The sequence below is a fragment of the Mandrillus leucophaeus genome, unplaced genomic scaffold (genome assembly GCF_000951045.1).
Source record: "Mandrillus leucophaeus isolate KB7577 unplaced genomic scaffold, Mleu.le_1.0 Scaffold327, whole genome shotgun sequence".
Lineage (NCBI taxonomy): Eukaryota > Metazoa > Chordata > Mammalia > Primates > Cercopithecidae > Mandrillus > Mandrillus leucophaeus.
The window spans coordinates 2,473,178-2,479,108 of NW_012103443.1; the positions used below are offsets into that span (position 1 = coordinate 2,473,178).

Genomic DNA, 5,931 nt, shown 5'->3' on the forward strand with positions numbered 1-5,931 from the left:
AAGTATTATTTGTTCTTTAGTTGTTCAGTAGCACTCTGTCATAAATCTTTCTGACCTCAGTGGACAGTGTTTTTAGTGGAGGAACATTTTAAACTTCTGATTAAATTAATTCAGTAGTTATATTCAAGTGTTTTACTTGTTCTTGGTAAATTATTTTTTCTTAAAAAGTTGTACATTGTGTCTAAATTTTTTAATTTCTTGGTGTAAAATTGCTTATAGTTGTTTTCCCTTTATTTTTTTTTCTGAATCTCCTTGTTTGTCTGGTATTTTGTTACTTTGTTTAAGGTTATTATTTTTATAAATATCGGTCAATTTTCATGTTCAATTTGCTTTTGACCCACAATTTATTTAGAACCTATTTTAAATATCTAAACATAAATATTATTTCAGGTATTTTTATTAATGATTTCTCATTCAATTGCATTATGATCAGAAAGTTTCATAGTGGTTCTTTGCAGAGGCAAAATAGCCCGGTCGTATATGTCCTATAATTAAGTATTTATAACTAAGTTTTTTTTAGTAAGATTTATATATCAGGGCAACTAAATAATCTCAGCTAATAAGAAAAGGCTCTACTTTACAAAGGAATGACAGCAAATACATCTAGAAGAAGTAACAAAACTAGAAAATTACCATTTTGTAACCCCTAAAGAAATTACTGATTGAGGCGTGAGCCTGTAATCCCAACACTTTGGGAGACCAAGGCAGGCAGATCACCTGAGGTCAGGAGTTCAAGACCAGCCTGCCCAACACGGAGAAACCCCGTTTCTACTAAAAATACAAAATTAGCTGGGTGTGGTAGTGTATGCCTGTAATTCCGACTACTCGGGAGGCTGAGGCAGGAGAATTGCTTGAATTTGGGAGGCAGAGGTTGCAGTGAGCCGAGATTGAGCCATTGCACTTCAGCTTGGACAACAAGAACAAAACTCTGTTTCAAAAAAAAAAAAAAAAAGAAATTAGTGATTGAAACTAGGATCACCAATGTATGCCAGAGCCATTGGTGAAGTGATAAGGAGAGACAGGATGACAATGTATCCAATGCCAAGTCATCACCCCAAAGATTACTTGCTGGGAGAAGAACATAAACTACAACAGTGCAATGGTGAGACCTGCAATGCTTAACTCAGTGATTAATCTTAGCATCCATTTTTAGTCAACAACCAGATATCATGTACCTCCTGATGTATTACAATGTGGAGAACACACCATCACCTATCAAGTATTCTTGCTAAAAATATTTAACCTGAATCAAAACAAGCTTTAAGCCTAAATTCTGTTTTGTAGGAAATACAAAGGGCAGAGGAAAAAGTTAAAACAATATCAAAAGGAAAAATTGGGGAAAATCTAGAAGTGAGATGTTCTGTAAGTGTCTTCAGCATTTTAATGATATGAAAAGAGTGATGGGGGGCTTTATTAAAACAAAAGGGATTGAAGAGATGAACCAATTGCAATGCAATGTGTGGTATTTGATTAGAACATGATTTGAATAAACCAGTTTCAGAAGACATACTGGAGATAATTGAGGAAATTTTGATATCAAAAGGATATTTTATTATATTAAGGAAATTACTATTAATTGTATTATGGATAATAATTGTATTATGTTATACAGGAACATTATTTGAGATAAGACATTATGATGTTTCTATTTTACTTAAAAGTATCTGAATACACCACTTTCTTCCTTAGAAAGAAAAAATAACTGTTCTTATTCCTACAGGATAAAGTCCAATCTTGTTACTGTGGTATTAAAAAAAAATGCTTTAAATCTGGTCCCAATTTATGTCTCTAGACACTTGCTCTCATACAGCTTATGTTCTAGCCTCACTAAATTTCTCACTGTTTTTGGTTTATATCATAAGCTATTTTTTTCCTACTCAAAATGCCCCACCCTATGTTCTCCATAGAACTATTAAAATTTATACCATACATATGTACACATTTACATGTCCATTCTCATCAAAGCAATATTGTATAATTCTAATGGTGGCAATGGTTATTACAAATATATAAAATGTAAACTTGAAGGATATATACCCACCATGGAGAAAAGGCATTGGGAGTCAAACTGGGAGAGGTTGTCAAAGGGGACTTGACTGTAAGTGTGCTACATCTTTTTTTTTTTTTTTTTTTTTTTAACAATTGGCAGAACTAGCTGAGGTTTTATTTTGGACCAAAAAATAAAAATAAAAATAAGCAATTGAATTATTTTGTAGCTGGAGGCATGGGCAAGCGGGGTCCCCAGGCAGTAAACTCCCCCGCGGGTGGGCTGAGGGCTAGGGCTGAGCCTCAGGTGGGTCTCCTGTTCCCTGTGCTCCCCTGCACAGTGGCCTCCCTCCCAGGCTCTGGGGCAGCGCAGAAAGGGTAGGCTGAGAGGGGCTGCCGCAGCTGTCACTTAGACAGAACGTCAGAGGACTCGGACACCAGCTTCCCATCGCGGGTCTCGATCTTCTTCACAACCACGGCTGAAGGAGCTAGAGCCCGCGCCAGGGCCAAAGCTGGAGCCCAGGCAGTAGCTGAGGCCGGGGATTGTGAAGCCCCCATAGGCCGAGCTCAGACCACCTGCAAAGCTGCTGGTGGTCTTCCTATGAATATACATGTTCTGCATCCCAGACTCTAGCCGGCTCTCCTCGCCCTCCAGCAGCTTTCTGCAGGTGGCGATCTCGATGTCCAGGGCCAGCTTGACGTTCATCAGCTCCTGGTACTCACGCAGCTGCCATGCCGTATCTTGCTTGGCTCGCTGCAGGGCGGCCTCCAGCTCGGACAGCTTGGCGTTGGCATCCTTGATGGCCAGCTCTCCACGCTGCTCAGCATCTGCCATGGCATCCTCCAGGGAAGCCCTCTGGCCTTTGATGCCCTCAATCTCAGCCTGGAGCCCGCTGATGTTCAGGTTCATCTCAGAGATCTCAGTCTCTGTGCGCTGCAGGTCATCCCCCTGCTTCCCAGCCAACATTGCAGCTCCTCATATTTGATCTGATACATGCTCTCAGCCTCAGCTCCGCTGCAGTTGGCGAGCTCCTCGTACTGTGCCTTGACCTCAGCGATGATGCTGTCCATGTCCAGGGAGCGGCTGTTGTCCATGGACAGCACTACAGATGTGTCCGAGATCTGGGACTGCAGCTCCTGGATCTCCTCTTCATACAGCTGCCCTAGGAAGTTGATCTCATCAGTCGGTGAGACTCCAGATCTATCTTGTTCATGTTAGCTTCATCCACATCCTTCCTGATGAGGACAAATTCACTTTCCATCTCTGTACGCTTATTGATCTCATCTTCATATTTGTTCTTAAAGTCCTCCACCAGCCCTTGCATGTTGCCAAGCTCCCCCTCCAACTTCAGCTTCTCCTGGCCTAGAGTCTCCAGCTGCACCTAAGGTTGTTGAAGTAGCCCTCGAACATGTTGGGCATGTTGCTCCCAGCGGTCTTCTGCTGCAGCAGGAGGCTCCACTTGGTCTCCAACATCTTGTTCTGCTACTCCAGGAACCGTACCTTGTCTATGAAAGAGGCAAACCTGTTATTGAGGGTCTTGATCTGCTCCTTCTCCTGGGTGCTCACCACCTGGATGTTGGGGTCCACCTCCAGGACAAGGGGGCTCAGCAGGCTCTGGTTGACTGCGACTGTGGTGATGCCTCTCATGACGCTGGCCCCACCATAGCTGCTGCCCCGGCCATCACGAAAGCTGCTACTGTCCACTCCGGAGAAACTCAAGGAGCTGATGCGGGGCACCGGGCCCACTCGTGTAGGACCGGCTGCTGAAGGCCCGAGGGTCAGAGGTGGGCATCTTGTAGGACTTCTGGGTCACCCTGATGGACATGGTGGAGGCAGGAGTGGAGGCAGGTGGGCCAAACCAGACAGCGATCCCAGAAGGAGCAGAAAAGCTGCTTCTTGGTCAAGTGTGGTATATCTTTTAGAAAGAAGGAAAAGATTCTAGGAAATACAACTAAATGGTTAAACTTGTTAATTCAGGGTGTTGAGACTATGTGCTTGTGTGTATCTTTAAAATTTTTTTCTAAAAGGTGCACATCTGTAGATTGTGCTAGTTGAACCCCATCTTCCAATTTATCGGTTGATAAACGTCAGCAATTTTCTTAATTTCTTCTAGCTTGAGTTTTCTCGTCTTTAAAATGGGGATAACAATAGTGCCCACCCAAGTACGGTTGTTGTGAGGATTAAATTTTATATATAATGTTGTATTGTTCCATATTATATATATAAAGCGCTAAAGCATTTAGTTTGGCACAGGGTACATGCCTAATACATATGAGGGATTCTCCGCTGGGACCTCCTTTGTGGCCCAAGTTCATTGTCAGTTTTGGTATATTGTGTGCCTGAATAAAATGCTTTATCTATAAGTGTTGGGTGCAATTCTATATATGTATATTAGATCAAGCTGTTAATAGTGTGCAAATCATCCACATGCTTTTAAATTTTTCTTTGATTTTTCAACGGAAAACTGCTATGATCACCTACAATAATTGTGGATTTGTCAACTTATTCGTATAATACTGTTAATTTTATATATTTTTATATATTATATATTTGAGGCTATATTAACAGGTGTTTAAAAACTTAGAATTGTTATATTTTCCCTGGTTATTTTTTGAATTATTAAATGTCTACCCTTTCTTATGTCACAGTGGTTTTTTTTTTTTTTTTAAATTTCTTTGAGGAACTTATTTTATTAGGGCTTCTCTAGGGTTTTTTTGGTAGGTATTTGCATAATATATATTTTTCATTCTTTTACTTTCAAATTTTCCAAGGTTTTGGTTTTAGTGTCTTTTAAGTCTTGTAAAACACATGACTGAATATTTTTTTTCCAGTTTAATCATTTCTGTGTTTTAATAGGTAGGTTTTAATAGGTTTATTTACAGTTTGTGCTTCCTGATAAATTTTAGTAATTTCTATAAACTTTCTTTTTTTGTTGTTTTTTGAGATGGGATCTCTCTCTGTCATTGAGTCTGGAGATCAGTGGTGCAATCTTGGCTCACTGAAATCTCCACCTCCTGGGTTCAAGCAATTCGCCTGCCTCAGCCTCCTGAGTAGCTGAGATTACAGGCACCTGCCACCACACCCAGCTAATTTTCGAATTTTTAGCAGAGACAAGGCTGGCCAGGCTTGTCTGGAACTCCTGACCTCAAGTGATCTGCCCACCTTGGCCTCCCAGAATTCTGGAATTACAGGAATGAGCCACCATGCCCAGCCAGCAAATATTTTTAACTTTTATTTTGGTTTCAGGGGTACATGTGCAGGTTTGCTAAATAGGTAAATTGTGCGTTGTGGGGGTTTGATGTACAGATTTTACCAGTATATGCTTAAATATTGTCAATGCAGTTTTATTTGTATTTGTTCTATTGCATTCTCATTGTACCTCTTGAACATGAACATTCACATCTTCTATCAATTCTGGAAAGTTCTCAGATGTTATCACTTTAAATATTGCCGCTCCTTTCTTTCTCTTTGTTCTCTTATTCCTGAATGCCTATTATATGCATGTTGGACCTTGTTGCTCTATCCTCTGAGTCTCTCATCTGCTCTTAATTTTCCATCTCTGTAAGTCTTTGTGCTACATTCTAATTTCCTCAGATCTAACTTCAATTTTGCTAATTCTCTCTTCAGCTAATTTGCTGATTAATTTACCCCTCAAGGGGTTAAAATTTTAATCATGTGATAAAATTAAAAACTGCCTAACTAGCAGCTGCTAGCCAGATCATGATATTCCTAACTCAAATAAAACAATGCTAACAGAATAGAAAATGTCTATATAAAGATACTTCATGTCAATGGTTAGAGCAAAACAGAAAAGACACTTTGCAACTACAAAAATGACTAAGTTTCTCACTTTTGACTAATATAAGTGACTACTGCTCTTTTGCCAGTGATACCTCTGGCCCTCCTTTAATACTCCTGATACTTATCAAGTTATTGAATCACCA

General features: G+C 40.1%; 1 pseudogene across 1 annotated transcript in view; it reads right to left on the reverse strand.

The window, feature by feature from the left end:
• Nucleotides 1-2,142: 2,142 nt before the first annotated feature.
• The window catches only part of LOC105545406, an 18,332-nt pseudogene continuing 14,543 nt past the window's right edge, over nucleotides 2,143-5,931 (reverse strand). Inside the window, exons 2-4 of the transcript XR_001006913.1 lie at nucleotides 3,488-3,750; nucleotides 3,257-3,368; nucleotides 2,143-3,191 (exon numbers count right to left, since the gene is read on the reverse strand). The product of XR_001006913.1 is annotated as a keratin, type II cytoskeletal 8-like (transcript). The remainder of the gene's footprint in view (nucleotides 3,192-3,256; nucleotides 3,369-3,487; nucleotides 3,751-5,931) is intronic.